Source organism: Podarcis gaigeae (genome assembly GCF_964106915.1).
Source record: "Podarcis gaigeae genome assembly, chromosome: 7".
NCBI classification, from domain to species: domain Eukaryota; kingdom Metazoa; phylum Chordata; class Lepidosauria; order Squamata; family Lacertidae; genus Podarcis; species Podarcis gaigeae.
Window position 1 is genome coordinate 29,962,638 of NC_139683.1, and position 18,818 is coordinate 29,981,455.

At 42.3% G+C, this 18,818-nt stretch overlaps 1 protein-coding gene across 5 annotated transcripts in view; it reads left to right on the top strand.

The window, feature by feature from the left end:
- The first annotated feature begins 1,550 nt into the window (after positions 1-1,550).
- The window catches only part of PAG1 (phosphoprotein membrane anchor with glycosphingolipid microdomains 1), a 97,603-nt gene continuing 80,335 nt past the window's right edge, over positions 1,551-18,818 (top strand). For 2 of the 5 annotated variants that reach the window (XM_083747922.1, XM_083747923.1), the window contains exon 1: positions 1,551-2,788. The gene's annotated coding sequence lies outside the window, so the exon portion shown is untranslated. The remainder of the gene's footprint in view (positions 2,789-18,818) is intronic. The other 3 variants (XM_083747920.1, XM_083747921.1, XM_083747918.1) reach the window with 2 other exon arrangements.

Here is an 18,818-nt window from a genome sequence, read left to right on the forward strand (position 1 = left end):
TGTACTTTAGATAACTCATTATTTTTATTGAGGCAGAATTCCAAACATTTGACAGTTGGCTTGTGAAACAGGGCAGTTTTGCATTCAGTGTTGGGGGCTCATTTTCTCCCTGGTGGTGCTCTCTGCCATGCACAGAAGTGCCTAAGGGAAAGAAAATATCCAGTTCTATTTTTAGCCACACACCTTGGAATACCTTGCCAACAAAAAGCAGCCCAGTAGCATTTTCAAATCGTAGCCTCAGTTAAGCTAGAAAATAACAGGTCTCTTTCATTTTGCCGCCTGGCTTTTCTTCTGAATTAGAGCCAAAAGAGGTTTAACACAGAAATCCTTAGCATGATTACTCAGAATTACTAAGCACCTCCGAGTTGTATGGCTGCTGATCCAACTGTCCATCCAGCTTTATTAAAATGTTACTTATTAAAGGCTATTAATTACACATTATTTATATGATTCATTTTGCAGGTCTGGGAATCACTCTCACATCTGCCTACAGATTGTATCTGTGTATAACTCTCACACCCTTGTGAATTCACTTTTGAGAAAGGCTCATGGCAAGTTCTTAAATCCACATCTGCTGTTTGATGGCTGCAAGATCAAGTAGCAAATATGCAGTGTAACATGGCTGGCGTAGTCCCATGGTACTATACTGGAGACCGAGAAGAAAAATGTACTAGAAGAAAGGGAAATCCGCTAGTGGCAGAGGCACATTTTTTGGCACATCAGTCTTCTGAACTCTGCTACTCTGAGCTGATGATTTTCTTATTTTCCAGCCTCACCTATCAATGATCAGCAGGAACACCACCATGTTCCTCCTGTAGCTAATTCTGAAACTCTGTAGTAATTACTCTGGGAGGATGCACCTTCTGCTTCCCATCATGGCAAGGGGATAGAGCAACATGGCCCCAAGCTATAGGCTATTGGAGGAACAACTGCTTTAATGCTTGCTTTCTTCTACTCTCCCTACTCGTTTTTAACATAGCTGCAACACTTCCAAAATGGTAGGTGCTTTGTGATGACAATACGAATAAATGCGTCAGGAGGTTTGTCCACAACTGCGAGAAAGCTTGCTGGGGACAGAGTTGGAACTTTTTTTTCCACAGCGAGTTAAACCATCTCCCAGTTGGGGAATGGGGCCTCTCCACCGCTTGAGGAATGACAGCCAGTGCCTTTTCCATTTAAGTTGTTGTTGTTTAGTCGTGTCACATTACAGCACGCCAGGCACTCCTGCCTTCCACTGCCACCTGCAGTTTGGTCAAACTCATGCTGGTAGCTTCGAGAACACTGTCCAACCATCTCGTCTTCTGTTGTCCCCTTCTCCTTGTGCCCTCCATCTTTCCCAACATCAGGTCTTTTCCAGGGATTCTTCTCTTCTCATGAGGTGGCCAAAGTATTGGAGCCTCAGCTTCAGGATCTGTCCTTCTAGAGAGCACTCAGGGCTGATTTCCTTAATAGTTTTGATCTTCTTCAGTCCATGGGACTCTCAAGAGTCTCCTCCAGCACCTTAATTCAAAAGCAATTTAGGTAGACTGCATTTAGGGAGACTGCAGCAATCCATATGTTCTCTCGAGGCACGGTGCAATCTAGATCTCCATTGACTTCACGTCACTCGGGGACGCAGCACTGCCCGGCTGGGATCGCCCCCGCTCTATTTAATCACCTAAATGTACAGTATAAAGAGAATAATGCCTAAAAGCACGTGACCCTGGATTATCCCCAGGTCACCACGACGCCTCCGACGTCTCGCCCCACTGACCCACTAAATGCCGCCGCTCTTGTCTGCCAGGCTGAGGACCTGGCAATCCCTTCGGTGTGCGTGTGTGTGCGTGTACCTGCCTCGCTCTCGTCAGACGGGCTCCATTCGCCCACCGCCCTCCCACAGCAACAGCAGCCGTCTCTGGCAGGCGTCGGGCATTGTGAACGTTGACACGACTGAAAGTTGAGGAGAGGGTCAGCGCTCCTCCTCCTCCGCGCACGTCTGAACGCGGCGACTCGCGTTATCGAAGGCGACACGGTGCAGCGTGAGGGGGCCGTTGAGTGGAGAGGGAAACGAAAGCAGGCAGGACACCGGCGAGAGCGAGCGAGCGAGAGAGCAGGGGCTGGCTAAACTGCGGGCCAGGGAATCGGACAGAATCCTCTCAGGGGGGCCAGAAAGGTGCCTGCAGCCTCGGCTGGAATGCCTCCTCCCTCGCCATTTGGCCGCCGCCAGCAGCGCCTGTGGTGTTGAGCCTCGCCGAGCTGCTGGGCTCATGCGCATTGCCGGCGATGCTCGCGCGCTGCCCTCTCCGGCGCCACTTCTGCTCCTCCTCTCGCTGCTGCTGTTTCTCTCTTTCTCTCTCCTCCTCGCCTGTGTGAGGGACTCCCTGAACTAGAAGCTGCTCGCTCTGGGGCTGCCTCTTTCTCCCTCAGCCCTGCGCCTCCCTTGCCACGGGAAGCCTTTTTTGTGTTTGTTCTTTGCGACGTATTGCTTCCCCCCTCCCTCCCTCCATTGCGCTTTCCCACGCGCACCACCTCCCCGCCCGCGCTCCCCATTCTTCTCTTCTCTTCTCAGCCAAGCTGAGGCGAGGGAAAGTGGGGCGCTGTGAGCTCGACGCTGCTGCCAGGACCGGCTCGTTTGGACTCGGCGCCTCAGCCGGCTGCCTTTCGGAGCGTGGGGTCCTCACTCAGCCTTAGAGCTGCAGTGCGCGAAGCCGCCGGCGGGGGCGCGGCACCTGGAAGGATCAGAAAAAGCTCCCCAGCTCCAAAGAGAGGGAAGACTCTGCCGCCACTGCCCGGGGGACCTGCCTCTCTGGTAAGTGGAGAAAAAAAAGGGTCGCAGCCTTGATTGTGTGATGCGGGAGAAACTGCAACGCTGAACTCTTTGTGAAAAGCCGAAAGTGTAGGGGAGAGAGGAGGTGGTGCTGGTGCCTAGCAGTGTGGACAATGCACTCTGCAGATGCTCAGAGGCACTGCTTTTTTTCCCCTTACGATGGTTTGGCAGACGTGACTCTGTCGGTGAATATAGGGACCCAGGAATGGATCTCTGCTGAAATTAAAGCCCTAAAACAGGTGGAAGGGGAGATAATGTCAACTTTCAAGGGTGGGCTGAGCTCCTAAATGGAGGGTGGAAGGGATAAAGAGCAGTACTCTGAGAGGCAGGAGGAGAGCACAAATAGCCTGGGAATAACAGACTGATAAAAGATCCACAGTGTACTTCATTCCTAAGGAATCTCACGGATTTGCCATTTCTGCTGCGTGATAATGTTTCTAAACCAGTGTTTAGGGGACTGCAGCTTTTAGGCTGTGATTCAAAGAGCAGGTGCAGCCTTATCCTAGTTATACTTTTTGAGAAGCCTCTCCCACGATATTAAGCGGCATTTGCGGTCCCAAGTCAGCTTGCCTAGGACTGCAGCAGCATTGCTTGGACTGAAGAAAGTTCCATGGAAATAACTGCGACAGCTTGCAAGTTAGAAGTGTTTTAGGATTGTGGTGCTGGGTAATCGACATCAGCTAGCGTTTGTGGTAGCAGCAGGCTGTGTGTGACTATGTGTAGTGGTTTTATGTTCCATCTCAGCTCGCTGGGTGGTCTAGGGCAAATCTCAGTTTAAATTAAAGTGAAGGAAGGGATAAATGAGATAAGAATTGTAAACATACTTGTGGCTGAGAGGCACTTTGGAATGTGGAATAATAATATTGCAGTGAGCAGGGCAGCTGTAGTCAAGGGGAGAGAAACAGGCTGTAAAGCTATTTTCATTTACCAGGAATTCAACTCAGGGAGGCTTACTTTTTACTAGGCATGTACAGGATTCCACTGGATGAGAGGCATGCATGGCACAATATCTACAGAAACTAGCTGACCAACCTCAGATCGCTTGGTCTCATAGTCTCTGTTTTTGTTTAGGTGCCAAAAATTAGCAGCAAAATCCTAAAATCAGATTGCATCCTTTAAGCGTTGCAAGTTTGCATTCTTACTTGGAAGTAGCAACATGAGAGGTCTAGCAGTAGTGGTTATGCATTGGGGTGCCAGCTGTTTGATAGCAGTTTTTGTCTGTGATCTCATGCAATGCAATCAGCTTCAATGGAACTATCTCTGAGTATACAAGCAGATACAAGCGATACAAGCAGCTGGGTTCTATAGTGACATTTAAACTGGGAAGTTGGGATGGGGCGGAGACTTCATTAGTAAGGACGAAAATCCATACTGAAGGGAGAAAGGGAGCATGTGATGAGAATAAGTGGTTGTACATAGCCAGCCTGTGCAATTTACTCTAGCACTGTGGGATTATTCACTTCCAGATTATCTGATCATAGATCATGTGGCACCTAATGGATTGCTGCCAAGTCTGAATAACCAGTTGCAAAGGAGCTCTCCTTGTTCGGGTGTTTTCTATACCAGTCTCTTCCAGTTTACATTTTTGTTAACTAATCCCAAGTGTGCTCAGGTTTTTGGGATGGTGGAGAAATTTGATTCAGTTTGCATTCAAATAATAATAATAATAATAATAATTTATTATTTATATCCCGCCCATCTGGCTGGGCTTCCCCAGCCACTCTGGGCGGCTTCCAAAAGAATATTAAAATACTATAATACATCAAACATTAAAAGCTTCCTGAAACAGGGCTGCCTTCAGATGTCTTCTAAAAGCCTGGTAGTTGTTGTTCTCTTTGACATCTGATGGGAGGGTGTTCCACAGGGAAGGCACCACTACCGAGAAGGCCCTCTGCCTGGTTCCCTGTAACTTGGCTTCTCGCAGTGAGGGAACCGCCAGAAGGCCCTCTGTGCTGGACCTCAGTGTCCGGGTAGAACGATGGGGGTGGAGACGCTCCTTCAAAGGCAAATTTGCCCAATTTCTAAAACAATATAAAAACTGAAACACTACAGTCCTTCCAGATTTGTGTCATTTGTGTTGTGGGCTGGCCGAGTTTGGATGATGCAGAGTTAGGGTGGGGAGTTTGCCGAGGACCCAGGGGAGGGCTCCAGCAGGGACCAGAGATCTGCTGGAATTGGGGCAACTTGATAGTGAGGATTTTTTTTTGGGGGGGGGGTCCCTTCAACTTGGTCTCTCACCTTACCTGACTCCATGATGAGAGCCATGAACCCCACCTCCTTCTCCATCCCCATCTTCCTCTTCACAGCTGTCAGCATTTAGGTGCCTGTTGTGCCACCTGCCTTGGTGCTGTCAGATGCCCACCCATTTCTCAAGGGGCAGAGACACCAAGAGGTACCAAAGGAGGAGAGAACAGATGGTTCCACCTACTAGGCATAGTGAGAAATTGTAGTAAGACTTGCTGCACTAAGTTGAGCCTGCCCCATTTCTCTATATGGGATAGCAAGGGTGTGTTTCAGTGCTGGATAAACATCTGAAACTCTGGGAGTTAGATATTTGTTGTTGAAATCAATTATGTGTATTGCCTGAAGTGCCGTAAGCTAGTGATTTGCATATGTACTGCAGCAGTCTGAACATTGCACAGAATCCTCCTTTGAGCCTTCATTCTTCAGCAAGGACAATTTGTACTTCTTTAAATTTTGCAATGCATCTCTCCAGCCATATGCACAAAAACGTGTAAACTTCAGTGTGCAAATAAATGCGCAGCATTGTGAGTTTGAGGGTTGGGGATAGGCTGTATGTCTGTCCAGTTTCTGGATTCAGCAGGGATTCTAATTGCCAAGTAAGTTTATTGGTAATGGCCCAAGCATGGGTCATTAAGGTAACAAAGGAAGTGGCTCTGTGCCAAACGACAAATGGGGGGACTCCAATCCCTCAAACGTCTGTTAGTTCAAATGAAAGAACTGAGTTGTGTGTGTGTGAACTAGAAGCTGCAGGCTGGGCAGCTGAGACAGAGCCATGCCTGGTTTCTGCTTGAATCCACGGTTGTGACTATGGGAGAAGTCTCTGCTGTCCCTCATTCTGAGGAAACCAAACCCTAGGTAAGTGCCTGGAACCTCTGGAATCTCACACCACTTGGAGACTGGGGCAGCATGCAACAATATATTAATGAAAAAAAATTAATGCATTATGTTAGGGGAAAATGCATATACAAATATATATAGTTTTTTAAAAATCGCAAAAATGCAGAGAAATTTTCATTAAAAGTTGTTTTTTAAAAAAATTGAAGCTAATGAAGAAATCTGGAGAACTGGACCTAAAGACTGGAAAAATGAGAATCTGAGAGAAACAGAAATTGATCTGTTTTGTCCCTCCCTAATTAGGATTTTCATTTCCTACTCAAGCCAAATTAGTGTGCACACTTGGAACTTGACACAGATTAAAGCATCGCATCATGGCTTGCACTTCTAACCGTGGTTGTGTGTGTGTTGTATGCACTGAGCCAGTGAGTTGACGGAAAGATACATTTGCCATGTATTGACCATTATCTGTTTGTATCTAACCAGCACATACAGTTGCTGCTAGGAAGCATTTTCACTTTCCCTCTCAGCTACAATCCCTCACATGCTTTTTTCCAAGGTTAAGTTCCATGAGGCACTGGGGATTGCCACTGGAAGAATGTTGCTCCTCTCTGTGTGCACACGAGTAGAGCCACTTCCGCTTCCGATGTGGAGGCATATGTGTGCATGTGGAGGCCTCCATGGTAAATAATCCCACTGTTATTTGAGTGGCAAACCCTTAGCAACTCATGCAATGGAAAAGCTTTTCAGCTGCACAGCACTAATAGACCTAATTATCTATACACACAGCCAGTGATTTATAAGTGGTTGAACTGTAATGCTTTGAATAGTAGAGCTCTTTGACCTTTCATTCTGATCTGTCACCCAGGGATCTGGCTTTAAGCACAGTAATATATCATCAGTGATGCTGAATACTTGAACTGATTAAATATGTAACACTGAGCAACTGAACAACAAAAGCAGGAAAACACTTGTTTCTTGTTATATATATATTTAATTTAAAAAAATACATTTTGTAGTTAATGCCATAGTATCATTTTGATCTGCTTGGGCTTTCTCTGTGTTTTTTTTTTTATCTTACGGAATATTATTTGCTATTTCCACTTGATAATGGTGAAATTTTTATGAGTACACCTTAATAACCTTGTATCACATTGGGATTCTGCCAATGCAGGGATAACAGCCCTGGGACCACGCAAACACAGCGGTGAAGTAGTGGTATAATACTATCACGAAACTGTACCTCTAAGGATGCACAAGGGTTCCTTTCATGTGTACCTCCTGCAGCCTAGTCTTTTGCAGCGACTTATGTGGTCAAGCAATTCAAAACATCACACTCGAAATAATGGTTTCATAGCATTTCAAGCAACTGTTCTTAGGATCAAGACAGTGTTCCCCTTTACTGTACAGTGGTACCTCTGGTTATGAACTTAATTCGTTCCAGAGGTCCGTTCTCAACTTGAAACTGTTATTAACCTGAGGCGCGCTTTCGCTAGTGGGGCCTCCCTCTGTGCCCGCGCCTCTGGCACGCGATTTCCGCTTGCATCCCAGGGCAAAGTTCGCAACCAGGAGCATCTACTTCCGGGTTAGCGGAGCTCGTAAGCATTCGCAAGGAGCACGGTTCGTAACCAGAGGTATTACTGTAATCAGCCGTAGACATGCTGTATCAAATTCTGCTGCGTTTTTGTTGTTGCCATAGTGTTCTAGCAATACCTTTTAAAGCTTCTCTTGCCTAGGCAAGGATATATTTTGGAGAATGTCCAATGTCTTTAACAACTCTCCATTTTATTTATTTAATTAGTGTTTGTCATTACGATTAATATGTGTATTACTAAAAGCTGTCTCAGAAGATTTTTATTCTAACAGTATAAAACCATACATACTTAGTTCTAGTCAGCAATGAAATAGAACTAAAAATGGAGGAAAGGAAACATTTTCCATGTGAAGCCAATTTTTCCTATGGTTTACAAGTCCACGCACTTCAGGAAAACACAATATTAAACTGATATAAGTCTTGGTTACTTTCAGCCCTGTAAGCAGAATTGGCTACACCTGAAGTTCTAGAATTTAAACACCTGAATCCTAAATATTCCCATCAGAGCATTGCTGTGCAACCGGCTGTCAACAGATCTTGCAAATAATGTGAGCCAAAGTAAGTCACAAGAACTGCTTGCATGACTAAAAAGCTAGAAAGATCTTTTTAATACAAAAAATGCACATAAATGGTTTTCTCTAATTCCTTTTGTAAAAAAAAATTCATATAATGAAAAATTAATCTGCAGCCTAGTTCTTAATGCATCTCAAAACCCAGTGCTCTGCATAAATCTAATTGCAAGGCATTTTAATGACAATGTGGGGGCAGGGGCAGGGTTAGTTCCTGCATCAGTTTCCCAAGGACTCCATTAAGTAACCTAAGCTCCACATTTAACCAGCCATTAAAATGATTTTAATTTGGTAGACGGCACCATCTGGAGTCTGCCTTTTAAGGGGAAAACAATTCATAATGTAAGGAGAAAATATTAAGAGAGTTGTGATTTTGTTTTGCTCAAACAAGAGGCTTCCACTGAAATCTCTTTATTGGCCGTGGGTGGTATTCAGGTGCTGTTTGTTCCCAGGAAATCACACCATTCACACATCAGAGTGTTAAGAAAACCTGGACACTAGAACGATTGGAAAATTGCAAGGGGAAATTTTATTTCTTGAATTTTTCAATTAGAAGTGGCAGACAACAGTTTCTTTAGGCCACATTTAAAATGAGCCAGTGCATCATTTTGATCATTTCAGGGGAAGTTGGTTCAAACTTGGTGAATTTAGGACCATAGCTGATGATCAGTCGTCAAGTTTCCTTGAAGTCCACATAGCTATCATTGCAGACATTTTTTCTGAGTGTTCTTTTTACTTGGCAATATGCTTATGATAATTGGTGTATGATTTATTTTAGTCAATAACAAAATAAAAGTTTGGAGAAAAGAGAGGAAAATATTTTGCATGTGAAGTCACAGTAATCCTTTTGTTTGTTTGTTTATGAGTCCATGCACTTCAGGACAACATGATAATAAACTGAGATAACTCTTGGTCACTTGTATCCCCGTAAGCTTACATTAACTGAAAGTCATTGCCACAAGTGTTTCTTTTTAAATACATTGTTTAGAATTGAAATTCCTTTATTGACATATAGGAGTGCAGCCTGTAGAAAATGTGTTTGGTCTGCTGAGTACCTTTCGGATGATAAATTAGTAAAATAAGTGCACACAATGCAAATTCTCAGTCAAGTTTTGTTTCCTGAGGATCTGAAAAAAGGCACAAATAAAAAGAGACTGCTGGATCAGGCCAATGACCAGCTAGTTCAGAATCCTGTTCTCATAGCAGCCAACCAGATGCCTGTGGGAAACTTGCATTTTAAGCATAAGCAAATGTTACTGTCACGGTCCAGAGGTTTCTCAGTATGGCTTCCTATACTTATCACCCTCAGAAGTCTGTGAATATGCAACAGGGCTAGGGAATATTTTTCACTCAGCAACCCAGACCTTCATCTCCCATCAACTCTGCAGGCCTGCTTTGATGGGTAGGCAGGGGTACACACTGGTCAATCATCTGACATTATGATGATGTCAGGTGATCAACACCTGTCAAAGCTAGTTGTGGGTGCTTAGGAAGTATTGCGCAAGAGGCTTTGCTGGCCCTGTGCTTGGCACTTGGGAAGTGCTTTGAAGATAAAATCATTCATCTCTCTGCAGACCTTGATGTTTTGAGTGCAAATCCCACTTATAGGTGATGCAGACTGGTGGCAAGCTGGGCCAGAATGTTTCTGACCGTATGCCCTCTGGACCATAGCTGTCAACTGTTCCCTTTTTTAAGGGGAAATTCCCTTATTCCGAATAGGATTCCTCGCAAGAAAAAGGAAAAGTTGACAGCTATGTTCTGGACCCTTGCCCTTCTGGGCTGATTAAAGCTATCAGAGGTGGGGTTGGTGATTGACCAGACTGGTGGCCACTTGAGTAACTTCAGGTGAAAATCCATGAAGGCTAGAGGTTCAGTGTAAATATGGGTGTAATTATTGCTTTATTGTAAGAGCTTCCCTCCCTCTCACCAACTGTGCAGAAGATGCTGCTTTAAAAGTTGCCCGGGATTTATATTGTTGTAACAGAATGATGCAGGAAAGCACATTGTTTTCCTTTCAGGCTATGTGTATATACTGGAAGAAAATCTGTTTGTTTTATTTTAAGCTTTCTCCACTTCTTCATTCTGTGTATTGCAGGGCCTGTGTGTTCTTCAAGAGTCTCAAGTCTCAGACCTTACTTGTAGTCAGCTCCACTGATTAATTGGGATGCAAATTTTAATCTGTGATTAAAACTTCAGTCAATTAATTAAACCGACTGAGGTTTGGAGGCCTGGTGATCTGTACTACAAGGCAGTTTGTGCAAACTCCTTGTTCCAAGTATAGAAATTTTACAAACCACTCTTTCTATTCTTAACTCTAGGAATTGGTGCCTCAGATCAGGAGTGAATGGGGGTTACAAACTGATACTTAATCCAGACAAGATGGAGGTCCATACAAGAATGCTGTCGATCTAGGTGAGGTAGTACATCTCCAAAAAAGCAGAAGAATACTCATTGATTCATCATGTTCCCCGAATGCTTAGATAGCTGCCGTGGTTAGGAGTGCATTTTATTAACTTTAGCTGATATGCCAGCTGCAGCCTTTGGAGAAGGCAGACTTTGCTTGAGCAAAGCATCCATGCTTTAGTTATATCCATGCTTGATTACTATAATGCACTCTCTGTGGGTCTGCTTTCGAAGATGGCATGGAAGCTTCTGTTGGTCCCAAAGATAGATGTTATACTTTTGTCTGGTGCTTGCAGGTCAGAGAATATAACTCCAATTTTATATCCAGTCATACATCAGCTCCACTATTTGCTTCCAGGCCCAGTTCAAAATGCTGATTTAAAGCCCTAAACAGTTAATAGGATGGCGTTACTTTTGAGACCTCTTTCTCCTATATAAACGTGAAGGACGAGCACTTTATTTCTGGCAGCGGTGTGACACTGGAATGGTCTCCCAAATGAAATTTGCCAGGTTGCCTCTTTATGTGTCTTTCACAAGAAAGTAGCACACTTTTAATGAACTTTTATTCTTACTGGTTTTTTCCTACCCTTACTGCTGGAAGGGTGTGTGTGTGTGTGTGTGTGTGTGTGTTTTGGTTGTATTATGTTCTTTGTTTTTAGAAGCTGGCTGCTGTACTTGCATTTTTATTGATTTTGCTGTATGCCAATCTGGGCATCTTTTTGATAGATGGATGAGATATAACAAATTAATTTTATTTACTTCTAACTTTATTTTTTAAAATTAGAAGAATTTCATAAAGGTTTTGCAAAAAAAAAAACCCTACACATCATAAAACCTTTTACCATTACTGCAACAATTCTCAATGCCAAATTTGTTTTATTATAAAATAACTAGTAGCAGATGATTCTATCTTCTGATCAACTATCCTGAGTATTAACTAAGGAAGCTTATTACGAAAGCTTGTTAAAAGTCTGTATGTGTCAGTAATTCCAATTATGCACACATTAGCCAGTTTAGAAATGGAGAAAGCACTTACAGCTCTATTCAGAATGTGAGCTTCTAAATTATGTATGGTCTATTATTTTTTCCCCCAAGGAAAAACTCAGGTTGCCTTGGGTGCTTTGCCTTGTCAGATAAGGGCTAGAAAAGACTTGGATCCCGATAACTTTGTGATACAGATAAGAATTTTTAGTGTCGGTGGCATTGTCAAATCCTATATAGGCTTTCCTGACAGCCTGAGACTGTATATAAAATGACACTTGTGTATGGTGATCCTTCAGCCTTTCATGTTTCTCTTTTGTGTAGATAAGCTTTCAAATCTCCATCCTCAGTGTCAGCCAATGATAGCTTTAAATATAATCTGACTTCCTGGAATAAAGATACAAACATGATTTAAAAACCCATTTGTTTGTGACAAAGGGAATACAGATATTTGTAACAAAATGCATAGACCACAGCCTGCCATCCATTTAGTTTAAGTGCTTACTTGTAAGCGCCTTGGGTACCATTAATTTCAGTGGGACTATTTGGGCATAAATGCTTGTAGATGATGATGGCACTGTAATGGTAATGGGAACATGTCACACTTCACAGTCACTCAAGGCTTATAGTTGGACCATTGTAGTATGGCAGTGGTTGCAGAACCTATGATCCCCTAGCAAGTGGATTGTGGTGCTTGTGTGTATGTCTGCAAAAGGCTGGAACTGGGGAGGAGGAGGAAACCATTTGTGTGTAAAAAGGGGGGGGGTGAGTTAATGAGTTTAACCCCAAATGCAGCAGCATTTGAAAAGAACTCGAAGCCACTTTGGCAACTGGAATAGCCTCTAAAGTGAAATGTGCATTTTAGAGAAATCTTGGGGAACACAGAAGAAAATAGAGACAACACCATAGGCTGTTTTTATGGGATACCCTCTATTTGATCTCGTTACATTTATATGACACCAATTCCATTGGCTCCCAGTTTGTTTCTGGAACCAGTTCTGATTCTCACCTTTCAAAGCTCTAAAAGATTTGCAATTTGGATACCTCCAGAACCACCTCCCGTCACATGAACCTGTACCCTCTTGTTATGGTCCTTGGGGATGGTCTTGCTCCATGTGCCTCCACTGTGTGAAGTGAGGAGCATAGAGACACATTGCCAGGCCCTTTCACATTGCCAGGTGCTTGGACTACAGCATTCTCTGTCCCATGAGGTCTCACAGACTACTTCTCTAAACACATTTAAAGCATCAAAGAAGACATTGTTTAGAAAAGCTTTCTGAATTGAGTTATCTACAGGTTTAATGTCTGTTAACATGGCTGCTTGTATTTATTACTATACTGCTGTCCTGCTGATTTATTTTATGGTTTGCTGGTTTTTATTGCTTTAGAATCTTATTGATAGCTGCTGCAATCTAGCATCCATATAGGATGTAAAGTATGGGGTATATAACCTTTTAAATATTTTTTTTTTTGCGAAACAACAAACATTCCCATTCTTTGATAAAAGAGAAATTTAGTGCTTGGACAGATTCTCATATGCTTGCATCCAATATATATTCCACAGTTCATACATTTAGCAAGAAATGCTACTGTACTGAATGTAGATCTGCCTCTTTCTCTTCTGAGCCATATCTACTAGATGATCCATTTAGGACACGCATAACCCCTGAGTTATAACAGCAGCATTGTTTGCTAGTTTGCTTCTGTGCCCAGTTCAAGGTGCTCATGTTAGTGTTTAAAGCTTTAGATAACATAGGCCACAAATATCCGAAAGACTGTCTCCTTCTTTATGGACCCTCTAGGACAGAGGAGGCCTTCTTGATAGTTTCACTGCTCCTAGAAACTTGAGAGCTAACAGCTCAGGACAGAACGTTCTTTGTGGCAGCCCCTAAACTATGAACATCTCCCCCCACAGAGTGAGAGAAGATGCATCTAGCATCTTTATCATGTAGTCTTCCTTGTATGCTGAAGGCACACTTCTTTACCTTGACCTTTGATATCAATGATATATAGTTATAATTTGGGACCCACTTTATACTTTTGACCATAATCTGTTTTAACTGATTTTAATGCTGTAAAATCATTGTAAGCCACCTTGGCAAGGCATCTGTCTTATTCTCATCAGCCCTCCTGAGAAGTTCAGTTACTACATCAGCACAGAAGTGGGAGGAAATAATTCAACTGAATTGGTGAAGTCTTGTGAGGGATCCCAGAAGTGAATTTCCTTAAGAAACCTGCATCCCATACCATTTAGTGCTTTAAAGGCTAAAACCTGCCCAGAACTGAACCCAGAAAACCTATTGAAGCTTGCACAAAACTGGCATAATATGATCTGTCATATGTCATGGTTGCAGACAGCAGTCTGGTGGTTGCTGCAGTCTGACTTGAGTGATAGAGAGTGGTGGAAAAAATGGGAATTGCTCTTCTGGATATTTCATGATGGTATTTATAAAATATTCATGACTTTTGATTTGAGGCATGTTTCCTTCCTTCCCTATCTTGTGGAACTGAAGAGCGTGAGTTACCTTAAATTACCCATATGAGTTGTCTCATGAGTCGCTGTGCAAATTCCCGTTTCTATCCTTTGGTTTGGACCTTGCTGATAAATGTGATTGTTTGCAGAGACTTATTTTTGCATACGCATATGTTCGAGCTGGGGAAAATAAATGTTATATCTTCTGGAAATGTTCCAGAGCAGGCATTCTGTCACGCTATTGATTATGGCACAGTTTTGTGGCATCTTCAAGAGTAGGACAGTTTTCTGCTTGCAATTGGTTCCAAATTTGGAAATCTGTCTTATACAGTACCTACTTGGGATAATGAATAAATCCCCTATCATCTACATAAGCCTTCAAGACCAACGGATTTATTGTAACATAAACTTGTGTAGATCAGAGTTCAAGTGGACAAAAGCATGTGTAGAAATACCTGTTGATTTTGGAGATGCTGCAATACTATGTTCTTTTTGTTTGTCTTTGTTTTCCTTTTGCAAGAGACTGATATAACTACCTCTCTGGAATGAACAGCTGTGGTATTTTCACCCTTTTAAACCCATTCTGTCCTTTAAAACTGCCACTAAAACGAACGCTTCAGAAATCTTGACTTTAGGGTACACACTGTTCACCCACTATCTGTATTATAAATAAACATGTGAGAGCAAAGCAGCAGATGTTGATTAGAAAAGGCTATTTTCCACTAGCCCTCCTCTTCAAGATGACGATACCTAAGGAAAATTACTGTGATGAAATCCCATGTGTCTGTAGATTGGATTATTCCCTTTCTCTAAATGAAAATTTTAAAGAATGACAGAAATCTGCCCTAGGAATGAAATATCATGCTGACAATCTAATCTAGGAACAAAATATCTCCATAGCTCCTGGGATAGTCAGAACTTTTGTATTTGCTCCCAAACATGTGCAAAGTGCTGGAAAGGTTGCAGTAATTTTTCATTCTGTTATTTAAATAGGTATCACAGAAACTTTATCTTAGCATTCAGCATAGTGTTTTCAAGTGCAGTTTTTGTAAGATTTACATAGTTCTGTAAGTACTCAAGTGAGGGCTTCTCCTCTTCCTCCTCCTCCTCCTCCTCTCTTCTCTCTCTCTCTCCTCATCTGTACTATACAGTGGTACCTCGGGTTACATACGCTTCAGGTTACAGACTCTGCTAACCCAGAAATAGTGCTTCAGGTTAAGAACTTTGCTTCAGGATGAGAACAGAAATTGGGCTCCAGCGGCGCAGCAGCAGTGGGAGGCCCCATTAGCTAAAGTGGTGCTTCAGGTTAAGAACAGTTTCTGGTCAAGTACGGACCTCCGGAACGAATTAAGTACTTAACCTGAGGTACCACTGTACATTTTTCTCTCTGTGTACACATATGTAACTTAAACACTTTCACATTTAAGCATAATTTCCTCCCTCTCTTTAACCCTACCTTTGTTAGGTGAAATCCTAATTATAATTTTCAATGGTTTTTTGGCCTTTCATGGCAATAGTATATTTACAGCAAACATAAGAGCAACACAAGTTTGTGCGACAGAACAACATTCAGTGGTAAAATGGCTGCTCTCAGTGCATGCCAAAAAATTCCACTGTGTCCCGGAATCCTTATGTGTTCTATGTGATGATGACAGTGTTTTGATGAGACACATCTTATACTGGTGATAAAATGCAAACATTCCTGGACCCACCCACCCCCACACAATTGCCAAGTCAGCTATTTTAATGACTACTTTCTAGGTCTCAGAAAGACAGAAATTATAGAGTAGCTTTGTCTCTGTAAGAGTCTGTTATAGTGATGCAAGTCAGATAAGCTGCATTGAGAAACATTTATAAAGCTATCGCTGCTCCTTTGTAACAGATAATAATTCAAGCTAGCTTTACCTCTGCACAGCTGAGACAGCTATAGATAGCTTAGGAATGAAATGTTATCAATAATAGATGGTGTATTTTATGTTCCCTGACACATGGTAGTTGGGGTGCTCCATGTATCATTCCTGGATGAAATGTAAATATTCACTTACTGTCCAACTTCATTCCTTTTGCTGTTGTTGCATTCTTTTGCCATATTTGTCCATTTGCTTTTGCTAAGCTTTATGTAGCTGGGGATATAGTTCATTTTATTCTTGTGATGCCGTAAAGAAATTGCCCGTGAGCTAAGCAACTTGATTTTACTAAAGCAACTTTGTTTTTCCTACTCTTTCTGGTTGATGATGCATTAATCTGTTACATTGTGCTGTTTTCCTTTCTTTCTTAACATTCTAGCAACTGTTTTTATTATTTCTATACCATGAGAAACTAGAGCAATGGTATATTGCATCCATCCCTGCTGATTACATGGAGTAGCTTATCTGTTAAATCCAAAACTGGTCTAATGGGAATATTGTGTGTTGCCACATTTCATTTTCAGAGAATTTTAATGTGGATTCTGTTTCACAATGCCAAACAGCTTTCCCTCATCCATTAGTTTGAGAAGGTATGGGGGAGGAATGGGGACTCTGTCAGGAGGATTAAAAAGTAGTAACAACTACCAGCCTGAGGGTTGCAATATCTCCTAAATGTTGTGTCTTCTTGAGTTCATTCAGTTGATAAATATGAGGGGCATCATTCTGTTGTGCTCATTTGTAGTGCAGGTGTCTAGGGATCAGAGTTACATGTAGCTGACCCCCTAGCATATTATTTTAGCAGAAAGTGGCTTTTGTAGCTGTGATTAGTAGTGGAGGAAGGGCAAATAAGAACAAACCGGCTGGTGCTGATGGGAAAACATTTGGAAGGCCCTACTTTGGTGAAGGCTGGTATATAATGAAGTAATGGCACTTCTAAGGGACGTGGGTGGTGTGGTGGTTTAAACCACTGTGCCACTTGGACTTGCCGATCAAAAGGTCAGAGGTTCGAGGCCCTGCAATGGGGTGAGCTCCCGTTGTTTGGTCCCAGCTCCTGCCAACTTAGCAGTTCAAAAGCACGCAGTGCAAGTAGATAAATAGGTACCAGTAAATGGCATTTCCTGCGCTGCTCTGGCTTCGCCAGAAGTGGCTTAGTGATGCTGGCCACATGACCCAGAAAATCTGTCTGTGGAAGTGGACAAACGCTGGCTCCCTTGGCCTGTAAAGCGAGATGAGCACCGCAACCCCAGAGTTGTTCGCGAATGGACTTAACTGTCAGGGGTCCCTTTACCTAATGACACTTCTACTGATGTGATAGTCAAAGTTCTAGGGTGTAGTTACCCTGTAGCTGCCCAATGGATGTGGGATACTGTGAAAATATTTAATGATGTACTGTTCTTAATTCTGTCTGTAATCTGGTGTATGGAAAGGAAAGGAAAGGAAGTTATTTCTGACTCCAAGCAAGTTTTCCAAAAGAGAGTGGTGTACTTTCTGCGTTCAAATCATTCATGTATGATTTTGCTTAAAGGGGAGGTTTAAGAAAATCCTGTCATTTTCATGGAGGAATTTTTTTTCTCGAGCCAAAATATTGTAGAGCAAGGACGCGTGAGTCCTACTGAAACAACACAAGTGATCTTTCATGTATGTCAGAAACTGCTTGTTAAGTTAAAAATTTGCAGTTATTTTTTTTTTAGCTCTTTGAAATGTACTGGAATGACTTGTCTCCAATGTCTTGCCTTTTATATTTGCTGGAGGGAAAAGCACAAAATGGCAGTTTAATACGCATCTAAGATATGTGTTTGAACTACATCTAAGCAACAAACAGTAGAAGGGGAATGTTCATGGTGCTCCCATCTGGCTCAGGAGTTTTTATATTAGTTCTGTGTGATCTGTTTTGCAACAGATGGAGAGTCACACTAGGAGGAGTTATGAGACGCCTCTGAATGTAAAAGGCCTGAAATAATTACAGTGAGCTATTGCTCAAACACCTATTCCTTTCAGAATGGCAGGTGATGATGTCGATATGTGTGAAACAGCTGACTTCCCCAGCTCTAATCAAAACACTCATGCCAGGTTTTCTTTGCTGTTTAGATGTGATCCACCTTCCCCTGCCCCCAATATGTTGATACAAAAGGGGAAAAGCAATCTGTGCTTCCTTAATAAAATAGCATAGCATTTGTGTCACACATCCCCAATATATGCACTTATGTGGTCTCACACTCCACGCGAATAATTGTTACTAAGTATGCTTTTTCAGCTACAAACAGAGAACTGATCTGTATATACATGTCTCATGGTAAGGAAATATAAGGTAATCAGTTGTGGTGTTGGCAGTATTGCTCTATTTTATAATGCAATTCCTAGACCATAGAAACTAGATGTTGGAATAAAAGATGCATGTCCTGTTGAGATGCTATTGTTTAGAAGGATTTACTGCTTCTGTACTTAAGTTATTTAAAATAATGGGGGGTGGGGTGGGAGAGATCCTGAAGGAAATGTTGATAGGAAAACCATCTCAGTGAGTGATTAAAAACATGGTTCTTTAAACCAGTGGTAATCTCAGTATAAAAGAGAGAATTGTTAAAATACAATATACACATGTAAGATGAGTCTAGCTGAAGAGCTGCTGTGCTTTCAAAGCTCACTGAAAGAGCAGAACCTGTACTTCTGAAGCCTCATCTGTCTCCTAGGATGTGATCAGAATAGATGCCATTAAAGATCTAAACACAGACACACACACGCAATCTCTTTCCCCTTGTTTATTCTGACACATTGCAGAATTGAAGCAGTACTTGAAAATTTTCCTATTACATAGATCAAGTTGGGGTTATTATTATTATTTATTAGACTTGCTAGTTGCTTGGTCATGCAGAGGTCTCCAAGCAACTTACAACATACTTAAAAACTGAAAAGGAAACACAGATACCTTGTAATATTAGCATTGTAATACAGAAAATTCATAAAAGTATACACTGTAAATCAACCTGCCTCCAATGACAGCATTAGGGAG